This window comes from Acartia tonsa, chromosome 5 (assembly GCF_053477335.1).
Source record: "Acartia tonsa isolate MP-2025a chromosome 5, ASM5347733v1, whole genome shotgun sequence".
In the NCBI taxonomy this organism is placed as follows: Eukaryota; Metazoa; Arthropoda; class Copepoda; order Calanoida; family Acartiidae; genus Acartia; species Acartia tonsa.
The window spans coordinates 13,958,452-13,971,665 of record NC_137264.1 but is presented as its reverse complement, the minus strand read 5'-3'; positions in this window follow the sequence as shown (position 1 = coordinate 13,971,665).

Here is a 13,214-nt window from a genome sequence, read left to right as displayed (position 1 = left end):
ATCGGCTCAGCGGTTAGCGAGATCCTTTGGGACAGACACAAAACTGACGTTTTAAGGGATTTTTATTTAAATAACTTATGCATATAATTAGATAATTAAGAATCTACAGAGCTTATATATAAAGCTACCCTTTGAATTTATTATGAATAGCCAGGAATTTTACAGTCCTTTTTGTCTTCCTTTTAAAAATGTAAATAAATTGAGGTATAACTATACAGGTATAGGTCAACAACGTATAAATTGTTTTTCCCATCAAGTTTTATTTTACAAAATTCTATATTGCAAAGAAATTTAGGTTTCCTATATACAAAATCTTTGCATGGGGCCCTAACTCTGCGGGTCAATGACAAATTAAATCCACGCTGTATCACGGGATGGGGGCGTGATTGAAATATGTAGTATACTCCTTTGATTAAACTCAATTTACGGGTTTTTATATAATTGCAACGTAGTTATAAGACTTTTGGTAGCAATAAATTGAGACGTTGGGTATCCCTCTAACTGAACCAATTTTTGATTAGTCAACGGTCTAAATTTGTCTCGGCCAGGATATGATTAAAAGCCTAAATCGGCCAAGGAATAGCCGAGTACAATATTTTTAAACTTAAAAAATTAAAAATAAAGAGCTAAATGATTTATTGTGTCTTTCTCTTTTTATCGACAGACGCACTTGGATATATTATTTTCATAATTAATTATATGTATTTCCCATGTTAACGTCACCTTATGTGTAAATTTGGTGAGCCACAGTATTGAGTAGCGTTGTTAAGTTAGGATGGAAGAATTTTGTAATGAAAGCAAAAGTGGGGTAGAGGATAAGGGATGGGGTAAAACGGGTTATCATAATGTTTTATTTTCTTGACTTTAAGTTAAACTCTATCAACTCTGCGGGCTACTCTGTATCTTACACCTTATTACCTTAACTATCTAACCCCGTTCGAACAAACCACGATAAAAACTACCCCCGCCCCTATTTTTTTCACTTTTTTTATAGTAAAAGTGAGGGGGTTCTGTGCTCAAATTTCGATTTCTTAGGGAAAGCATCTTTCTATCCAAGATGAGTAGCAAAAACTTTTAGTTTATAGTATTTACCTCTCCTTATATTCATGTAATTAAAATGACGAGACATCAAATAGACTAAATAGCAGGAAAGGAGGGAATATTGGACCGTAAATCATGCTAGTACCCAAAGTTTTGTATAAATGCTCCCTAAAACGTTTGGGTACTTTTACTAAATCTTTATGGGTTGGTCTATACTAGTGTTGTCAAATTTCATCTACAGTAATAATAATGTTTATCATAATTGGGTATGTCCATTGTCTTATCCCTTAGGATCCCTGCAAAAGAGAGACTTTAATAAGATAAAAACTAATTCATATGCAGACCATTAATGAATTTAAATCTAGTAAATTCAGGGATCTAAAGGGATAGGACAATTGCCGATAAATTGATATAAATCCCCAATGATTATTATTCACAAAATTTATTTTGTAGATTAGGTTGAAAACACAATAATAGTTACAAAGTTGTTAAGCCATCAAATAAGACGTTATTATAAAACTTTGGGGACTAGTTTAATAAACAGGCCAATGTCCCCTTCCTCCTTGGCAATTCGCCTAATATGAAACATCAAAGGATTTGTATCTTTTACCAGTAGCAACCATAATTTTTTAAGCCGTTTAAGAGATCCTAAGCTCTTAAGTATTGCCTCTTACCTTTAGGTGATTAGAATTTGATGTTAAGTTTAAAAACCCCTTCTTTAGATTAGGATGATTGGTTGAAAATGTTTAGCCGACGAATGTGATAACATGGTTATAAAACTTTAGGTACCAGTGTAATTTACAGTCCAATGTCCCGTCTGTCCCAGATTTTATATTTAATGATTTTATTAAATTGTAAAATCATATTTAATTTTTGTTTCTGATTTAAAATGTCGTCTGTGATATAAAATTTCTTTTCAGTATAACAATGGAAATAAAATACATGGATATTGTGACAGGGGAATTTTTGTCCTCAATTTATACTTTAGATATTGGTCAATATGTCCATCCATCTTATATTAGCCAGCTGGGAGAAACATTTTATCAGGGTATGCAAGAATCTGCCACAATATCCACGTATTCTATATCCATTAGTATAACTGTAATTTTATATTTTCTAAAAAGCGTAAAGTCATCTAATAAATGTCATTAGATACCAATTTTTTCACACATTTTTTAAAGCAAAGCTTTTCTAAAACGTCGGTCTTTTCGTAAGCCAATATGTCTTAGTTAGCTATTATATCAAAAATACTCAAGAAAGGGGGTTGGGGGACAATTTGTATATAAAATATACTTGTACCCAAAGTTTGAAAACCACTTTATCTTATTTGTTAGATCTTAAAATTTGGGTACTTTTACTGAGAAAAAAATGTTGTTTTCCTATTATATAAAGTAATTATGTTTTTTTGTCTGAAGCTTACGATCTCAATAATTAATTAACTGATTGAGTTCTTTTTGTATAGGTAAGCTTCACATTGCTTCTGTAATGGCTTTAGGTCATTATTTTATCAGATTTAAGTCTTGGTATGGTTTTAATACATTTTTGCTAAGCAGTCTCGGCCTTCTTCCTCTTCGAATACAGGGCCCCTAGAGTCTAAGGGCATATCCGCTAGTAAGTATAGATAGTATATATGAATGCAATTAAGAAAGTTACATCCTTTAAAAGAAATTTTAATTTAAAATAAATAAGCGCGGAAATGTTATTGTGTTGACAATTAAGCAATTTTTCAACATTTCACACCTTCAATTGCAATATTTACAGTGATCTTAAGGGATAAGACAATGGTCGATAAATTGATGTACTGTCCTTATGACTTTAATAAAAAATATCCCTACTGTAGACTCAAAATATAGGTTAAAAAAGTTCCAGGACAAACGCAGAAGTCCCAAACGTCGAAGTGGACAAACGCAGGAGTGTTAAAATATTAATTTTACTAAGTATTTCTATACAGATTAGGTTAGGTTAAGATATCAATGAACAAATAAGCTCCCCGCATGGGTTAGGCATTTAAAAAACCTATAAGATGGTCTAAAATAGGTAAGGTTAGGTTAAGTATCCACTACGACGTTTGTTCACTCCGACGTTTGGGACTCCTGCGTTTGTCGTAGGACCCAACTGAATTAATTCAAAAAAAATATTTTGTAATTTCAGCTGTTTTTTTTATTTCGGGGGGGGGGGGGGCAGTGCTTCGTATTACCTACGACCATTTATCTGCCCCCAAATATTATATTAGAATTTTTTAGCTTGCCGGCTATAACTTATTTCTGAAAAGTACCCAACGTTTTCAAGTCAACATATAGATAAGAGAGTTTAAAAACCTTAATGTGTTTTTTTAGTCAAATGTTAAAAAAAAAACTACCTATATACAAATTATAGAGTAGCTGTGCTACTCATAAATGAACGTACTACCTTACTACTAAACAAGCATTGCGCTTGTAGCCAAAAAGAAACCACAGATGATTTTGTAATACAAAGATAATATATCTTTAATTTTATGTTGTTGTAAAAAACAGACATATTTTTAAAACAGCAAATGTCCATCTGTCCGTTTTTTCTTGTCTATTATTATTATTAATAGCCTAAAACCATACCCATAGGTACCTAGTTATATCAATAAGATAGCCCAAAACCATACCCATAGGTACCTAGTTATAACAATTAGATAGCCCAAAACCATCCGAGGATACAATAGAAGCTTCACAGTAAAGGAGAACCATATCGTTCAGCGGTTAACGAGATCCTTCGCTACAGACATAAAATTGCTTATTACTTTATATAATAGGATGTATACCACCAACTATGATTAACAAAATAAACCCTTCTGTAGATTAAAAATAATGGTGGAAATATTTGGTGTGTTCAATTAAATAAGACCCAACAAATGAAAGAACATAATTATAAAGACTTTGGGTACCAGTATAATCTACAGTCAAATGACCCCTCCTTCCCATTTTTGTATTTGCTAAACTAGAAAATTAGATGTTGTTTTACATTTATCCTCTAGAACTTAAATTATCCCTGGGACAAAACTACTTACTATCAATTGTCAGGGAATTAGGGATAGATAAATGACAGGTCAATCAATCAGCGGTTTCCCTAGAATATTACATAAAACTATGTTCTTTGGCTCATTTTTGGTAAGATTCAATTTTAGAAATGGGGAAGGGGAAAGGGTATTCGTTGATAAAAAATATGTTTAGGTGAAGCACCTCTATGTCTAAGCATAGTTTAAAACACTTAAACACAGCTTTGTAGTTTGACTTAATTTCCTTGGACCTTTGATTGCAAAACTTTTACCTTTTACCTTTTTTTTAATACTATTGCTATCAATACTCTAATGTAGCAGATTTCTGTAAAAACATATTAAAATAATGTACTTCTTATGTCAGTTATGGAGCTCTGTATTTAAAAAGGCAAAGATGCGCTGCAAAAATGAATTAAAACCATCCGAAGACCATCCAAGCTTACCTAAAAAAGATAACTTAATTGGTTCAGTAGTTATTTAGATCTTAAGCTTTAGACAAAAAAATAAACATGGAGATATTAATTTATCTTTAATTAACCTATCCTTACTTCTCTGATTAATAGTACTAATTTTTATATCGGAGAGTCTTTTTATCTGGAATTAACATATCCTTACGTCTCTGATTAATAGTACTGTGGTATTCGGCAACCGTGAGCCATGCCTATGGCAACCCTGACCTGGGTTCGGGGAAGGGCCAAGGGCCCTCCCCCGAGTCCTGGGGAAGGGGTCTGCCGACCCCCTCCCTATGCCTAAAATTAATGATAGATTCTGACAGCCTTATTATGGTTAAGCTGTATTGTTAATTCCCCCCACCCTTTCCAGGGATGGGGGATCATTATTGCCCAAACTGACTATTGTATATGTATTATATTGGTGTTATTCATGATTATTTATTCCTATCTGTGTAGTTATTGTTTGTTGTATATAACGTTAGTAATCCTTAGACCCTCAATAAAGAAACAACTGAATAGACTCTGTTTATTATTTAGTGATTGCTAGAGAAGCGTAGCTTCTCTATAGTATAGGTGTCCACGTCTGTTCACACTGCCGTAGTCATTTGAACTCTGGTGTCTGCCATTTATCCTAGGTGGATACCACAGTACTACTTTTTATATCGGGAAAGATTTACCGGTGAGAGTGAAAAGAGAGCTCTAACTAAACATCATTTTTATATTTATACAAAATAAAAAGGTACATGTAGAATCGCAAATAGAAGGGTGTATAGTTACCCACACTATACCCCCCATCCCCCATGACAAGGGTAAACGCAACCCTAATAAACCCACTAACATTAGCCATGGTGCTTGTCAAGGTAAAAATGTAAATTTCAGGAGGATGTAAAAAAAAAGGTTAAGCACTTTGCACGTTTAATAAGGAGTCAAGTTTTGAAATATCTACTTTTTGAAAAATAATTAAAAACCTTCCCAGGACCTATAAGAAGCTTGATTGTAAAGGAGAACCATATAGGTCCAGAGGTTAGCGAGATTTTTCGGTACAAGTACATACAGATAGAATGAATAACAGACATCCTGTAACTTTTATATTAGGACAAAAAAATCGAATTACTTTAAGGTACTTTAATAGGGTTCGCCAAATGAAAGTGAGATTGGTCTAAAATTATACAAGACGACAAGACCATTGCTACACAAGTTCATGCTGCTATACCATCATAATAGATATACTCACCTAGATGCTCAATACAAGACAAGACCATTGCTACACAAGTTCATGCTGCTATACCGTCATAATATATATACTACCCTAGATGTTCAATACAAGACAAGACCATTGCTACACAAGTTCATGCTGCTATACCATCATAATAGATATACTACCCTAGATACTCAATACAGTACAAGACCATTGCTACACAAGTTCATGCTGCTATACCATCATAATAGATATACTACCCTAGATACTCAATACAGGACAAGACCATTGCTACACAAGTTCATGCTGCTCTCATACCATCATAATACATATACTACCCTAGATGCTTAATACAAGACAAGATTATTGCTACACAAGTTCATGCTGCTACACCATCATAATAGATATACTACCCTAGATGCTTAATACAGGACAAGACCATTTACACAAGTTCATGCTGCTATACCATCACATCCAACTAGCAAACAATTTTTTCAATGTTTAATCTAACCCACTTACAATTGACAGAATTTAATATTGGATATCTTGTTTTCTTCCTTGGCTTGGGGGCAGCAATATATATAAAAAGAAAAATTATTTAGCAGTTTTCGACCAATTTTGCATCAAAAACTTTTGATGATTTTGAAAATATTAATGGACTAACATAAAATTTCAAGTTTATTGTTTTGACTAAATAAATGCCCTAAGCAATAAATGAAGAATACAAGATAATGATTATTAATTTCTGTCAATGGTAAGTGGGTTAAATAATGCGTATTTGATTCTATACCATTTGTCGATATAATTTCCCCAAGCAAAGATTTATCTTAAGAAATCCAGCTATTCCAAGCTCGTTCCCTCAGACGTCCAAGGGTGGGAGTAAAGGGGTGTTTACTTCCCCTCATACTTTTAAAAAATTCTCATTTTATCCTACTAAAAAATTTTAGAAATACATTAGATTAACCACCTCAAACCTCTAAAATCAAACATTATACCCCACTCAAAATAAAAAGCTTAGACGTCCCTGCTTGTTCTTTTGCTGTGGTTCTATTGGTCTAATTATTTGATTAGGCATCTAGACTTTGTATATTTATTAGCATCATATTCTAAATATATATCCTGAAGGGAGGGGTAGATAATGTAATAAGGGAAAGTAGAGGGAAAGAGAGGGAAAATTTTAAAGTAGCTGCGTTAAAAGAATGGATATAGGATATACGTGGATATATTGACAGGAGAAAATTTCTCGTCAATTTAGCTTGCAAATATGAACCTTATTTATTGGTGAGTTAATTCATCCAATTAGAGTGGAGGGATTGGGGTAAAGGGGTGGAAAGGAGGTATTATTATTTTAGCAAGCAGCTAGTATGACTTTATTAGATGTAGAGGGACAAAGTGACTCTAAGATAAGCCATGTGACGTCATAAAAATGTGGGATATGAAAGGAGAATTGGGAAAGATAATCCCCTAAAAAAGAGATAAATAATTCCTCATTTTTATGACGTCACATGGCTGATTTTACAGTATCTTTGTCCCTCTACTTATTAGATTACATGAAAATCTGGTGCAACATCCAAGTGATAATATATCCATTAAGAGAGAAAAATTATTTAAGTGGCTGCGTTATTCTATTAATGATTATGGATGGACAACGCAACAGGGGAGGGGGAGGGGAGGGAGGGGTTACCCCACCCCCCTCCTCCGGTTATTGGGAAAGAAAAATTTAGACTAAACCGTTTTTATGCTTCAGTATTTAAATATTTTTTACATCTTCAAGTGAAAAAAAGAAATGATATAAATACCTTTGAAATAAAACAAAATATGGAATTAAACAGTTATATTTATGTATGTGTTTTTTTATATGTATTATATTCAGCTTTATCTAAGTGAAATTTATCGTGTTACGGTATATTTAAGCGTGTCTGCTTTTGTGCATATCCATATACATACCATTGTATTTGAAATATCTCCAAGTCATTTTCATCAATTATTGTTAGTTATTTATCGCATCGTATTATAGACAGCTTTCCGTGGATAGTAAACTGGAAAATTATAAGATTATAAGCATTTTTGTTAGCCCCGAGGGGCTGAAGGTCCAAGGCTACAAAACTAGTATTAATATTATGAGTTTTTATCATATTATTCGCTGAAAATTGTCTATAATACGATGTTATACATGATTTTTCAGTATGGCTGAGAACAGGTTCTAATCCAGTGGATATTAATCCGTTTCGAAGCCATACTTTTTGCTGTGATAATTGCCCAAGTGATTGTGATTAATAAGTGCAAATAAAATTGAATATTAAGATGCATTTATCCAGTTTGCCTTCGAAACCGATTTATATCAACAGGATTAGAACCGGTTCTCAGTAATACTGAAACTATATGTACGGTATCTATTTCAAATAGACAAATTTTTGCGAATAATGAAACAAAAATAATAATAGGTATACCAGTTTTGTTAACCTGGGACTTCAGCACCTCGGGGCCACTAAAATTTGAATTAATCTTTAAATTATTAGTTTTGCTATCTGCGGAAAGCTGTCTATAATACGATGCGATAATTCATCTGTTTTTGGTGCCTGTCATTTCAGTAAAATTTTGATATTTAGCCCGAGTATTAGACAGAATGTTATACTTATATGATTATTCTATCAAATAAAGTAGTAAGTTTTTTGTCAATAACTAAAGATTTCAATAATTACTGGACCGACTTAGTTCTCCGTTTTAGGTTAGTTTCTTACCGGTCCAGGCTATTTTATTTTTAGATTTAAGTCTTGAAATGGTTTTAGGCCATTCAATCCTTCTATTGCTTCATATATTGGTTGATATTGGCATTGTAAAATATCCAATGTTTTAGAATTGATAAAAACTAAACCATTTTTTCCCGACTGCTTAGGATAGCTTTAAAGCTAGACATGTAATTAATGATTATTTATGGTGCATTTTTTGCAATGTTATGTCTTGCATTATGTCTAAAACCAGCGGCTAGCTAAGCCAATAGAGGCATCTAGGGGCGCCTGAGAGAATTGGTAGGTTAATTTCGGCCCCCCAATTTCAATTTTTATTTTAAGAGAAAGTAAGCGGGCAGGTTATTTTTTCCAGGGACGATTTCTCTTAGTTAACCTCCCCGGGCCTTTCCTGGACTTCTAAGATGCTACTGTAAAGGATGTATAAATGGGTTCAGCGTGTTGCTAGATAATGCTTAATCAATTTATTATACTTTGTCTTATTCTTAAAATCCCTGCAAATATGTTATCGCCATTAAAAAAAATTGCAGGATATTTACATCGACTCTATATCCTTGTTTAAGTACCACTACTAAAGTCATATAACTACAATGTTATATTATTCTAATAATAGAATTTATAGCTACAATTTTATGTTAAGTAGATAAATATCAAAAAGGGATAAGACAATGGTTGGTAAATTGATGAACCTTCCAAATTTTGATAACAAAATAACCCTTTCTGTATATTAAACATGATGATTAGGGGGGGGCATTTTGATTATATATACTAATTTTAAATAAGGGCGTTTTAGAGGTGGGATTATTTGATTATGGGCCTTCTAGTCCTTATCCCTTTTTCCCCATCCCTTCCCCCATCCCTATTTCCCATTTATATCCCCCATCTCTTCTCCCCTATCCCTTCTCCCCCATCCCTTCTTCCCACCCTGCAATGACCGAAGGGAAGGAAGCTAGAAAGCATCTTCGAAAAAAAACTACAGAAGATAATTTAACCTTCCCTCCCCCTCCCCACCACAAAGCATTTTTTATGGGTGGAAGGGGATGTTATAAAATCTCAGCAGGAAGGATGAATAACCCCATTAAAAAAAAATTGGGGGGGGGAGATAAAAACTCTCATTTTGGAAATAATTTACCAAAAATTAACCTAATATGTAAAACTGATTTTAAATATTTCTATATTGTATGACAACAAGGATGACAACATCTTTAAGTCGCAAAGCACAAAAAATCATTAATAATAATACAGACAAGTAGATTTAAATAGCATCTGTTGAAATAAATATATATTTTAGTTAGAAAAAGTCACAAATCCTTTTTCCTGTATATTGTGTGATGACAGTCAAAGTAAATTACATACTGGATGCTCGAAACAGCGAGAAATTTTTTTTTTTTAATCTTATAATCCACAAAAAAATTTATCATACCATAAAAACCAAAGATATAAAAAACTATGTAAAAAATAAAAAAAAATTACTTGTCCTTTCATCTACAGATATAAAAATCTCTTAGAAATATGGAAAACTTTGGGGTATAGTCTCTTTAGTGGCAACGCCTCATAAGGGGCATTTCGTCGTATTTTCATAGAAGCTTTTAATAGGGTATTCTAGGTTAAGTTAGGTCAGGTGATTTCCCCGCAGGATTAGGCAATTGGCCCCGCAGGAGCTATAAATAGGTGAAAAGCTACTGTGAAAATACGACGAAATGCACCTTAAGAGGCAATGTCACAAAAGGGACTATACCCGAAATTTAAAAGATACAAAAATAGCCAAAAACGTCCTGAAAAGCAGTCCAACCTCCATGAATTTTCAATAGTTAATTATACAGCTCCATAATGATGGGAATGTTAAAATTAAGTTTTAGCCTTCTATCTTTAATTGCAGTTGAAAAAATCACATTTCCCCCTTAGCATTACGTACTGACAGCCATAGTGAATTATAGAGAAGCTAAAAAGTTATATCAACATATCCTACCCTCTTTAAATGGCACTTTACAACTCTGTTAATTTTTGATTAAGTAGTGTTTCCAATGATTTATAAGGGCGGTGTGTGAAGTAAGAGATATAAGTTTTCCGGAATTTTAATGTAGGGAGGAGATTTGAAATCTGCATCAAATTTTAAGGATTTTTTATAAAATTCGTTTTTTGTATAATTCTTTATCTAAAAGCGGAAATACATTTTAAGTTAATTAATTTTGACCAATAGGATAGGTGGATTTTAAACTACCTGCGCTCTAATTGGTTGAATGATGTACGACATCCAATCAGAGCGCAGATTTTTTAAATCCACCAATCACGGATGCCAAAATTAATTAACTTAATTTGTATTTCCGCTTTTAGATAAAGAATTATACAAAAAACGAAATTTATAAAAAATCCTTAAAATTTGATTCAGATTTCAAATCTCCTCCCTACATTAAAATTCCGGAAAACTTATATCTCTTAGTGTGAAGTGCACCTAAAAATATTTACTCCCCCTTTGAACTAAAATCAATTAAAGACAACAAGAGTGGCGTATTTTATCAAGTTAGGAATAAAGAGTGTAGTTAGTTTTGAGGGTTTTTAATGAAAATTGCCATAAAAAAACATGTCTTTTTGTAAGGGTATGTACACAAAAAAATGATAACCTTATCCTGAAAAAAATATGACATCATATATAGTTATTCATTTAGACAGACATACAGTGTTGAGAAAAAGGCTTAGATAAATATCATCGCTGTTTCTTTTTTATATAAAATAACTTTTTGATTTAATATTTGTTGTTTACACATGTTTTTATAGAAATAAAAACAAAATATACAATGTGATAAAAAGCAGAAACCATTTGAAAGGGCGCAAAGTGCAAATTTTTTCTTCAAATATGCAGGAAGGAAGGGGTTTTTGGGCTATTTATTACACTAGTCCCCAATATTTCATATAAAATTTTCTTATTCGTTGGCTCAACAACTTTGAGGACTTTAATGGAATTTTGATTGGTTGGTTAATTAAGTCGAGTTTCCATACATTTCATCCACTAATTGTAATCTATATAAGGGGTAATTTTGTGTATCATTATTGGGGATGTACAAAATTTCTTTGGTAAAAAGTTTATATTATACAAAATAAAATAGTTCCTATTACCTGGTTTGTTATGTTCAGTGAAAAAGATTATAACCTAATTTCTACACTAACTAAAAAATTTGGTAAGGTTAAATGAATAGTAACTGTCTGTTTGGCGAGAAGCGCCAAAATTTTTTTGAGTATTTCTTGATCTTTTTTTTTTGGAAACTGGGATAGTTATGCTTTTTGTAGGGTAGGGGGCAAAAAGGGGCATTTTTATTGACCAGGGGGGGGGCAAAATGGGGCATTTTTCAACATTTAGGGGGGGCAGGGGGGGCGGTGGCTAGGGGGGGGGCAGGGGGGGGTGTTTTGGTCGCTAGGGGGGGGCAATTGCCCCAAATGCCCCCTTCGGTTCGCACGCCACTGTAAAAATCCTCAAAGTTTTATATCCAAAGAATAGAAAAATGAACTTGGTTTTAAAACTTTGGGTACCATTATAATTAAAAATCTAATGTCCCTTTAATCTCTGATAATTGTAGTTAAAGTCAGGGACCTTAAAGGATAAGACAAATATTTCTTTTAATTTTCAGAAAACAATGAATCTCGATGACATGGATATTATTGAACATTTAAAAATGGCTAAAAGCCTTGTACAAACAGGAACAAACAATTAAAATATTTATTTTAAAATATCTTTTTCAACAAGATATGCAAAACGGAAGGATAAACTAAATCATGTAATTTACATTTGCTTAACTTTACAAAATTAAAAACGTATATATCAGAAATAAGTGTGTTAGTGTATTTGGAGATTTTTTATATGTTTACCTAACCCCGACACCAAAAAGAAGTTGTTTTTTTATACCTTCTTACCCTTGTCAACCTTACCTCCCACCCCCCCCCCCATCTCCCTTCCCCAAAACACCAACTTAATGAAGCACCAAAATACAACTTTCCGAAGAAGAAAAAACTTTAAACTTTTTCATTTCTGAAATTTTATTCTACCACTTATTGAGATTGGTGGCGTGCGAGAAGCGCAACAGAATATTTTTACACCTCCCGTAACCAATAAACTAGCAATCCCTCTTATTTTTAATCTAGTACAGAAGAATGGATGAGGTTTTTTGCTCGACTAGGCACACTAAGGGAAAACATCCTTATACAATTTCTTGTGGATCTATAAAAAAAATCCAATTGTTTGGGTCAGGTTTTAAAATCTATGAGAACTGGAACGAGCCTAAATCCAAGGAGGGCGGAGATGATATCATTTATTCTAAAGGTAATTAATATCAGCTTATACCAATAACGAAATTAATTAGAAAAATCACGAAACCTATACCTGGTTTTCAGCTGTTGTTGGGGGGGGGGGGCAACATACAGTAAAATTGACGACCTCTCCATTTGCCCCCCTCTCAAATATTTATGATTTAGTTCACTTGTTTATCAAAACTACTCTATGATTCGAAATGTCCGTTAGTCCGTCTAGTTAAAACGTGATTTTCTTGGCCCCTGTTTAGGATAGACGGATTAAATATCATGTCCAATCATTATACTTATGGTGGTTGGGCGTTAAAATCGACCTTCCATTTTAATTAAGGCTCAAAAATATAAAGAAAAAAAATATTTTTTAGGGGGAGATGGAATTTGACCACCTTCATTTTTAATTTTAGTTTTAAAAAGAAAAAAAGAAAATATTTTTTCGGAGGCGGGTAATTCTT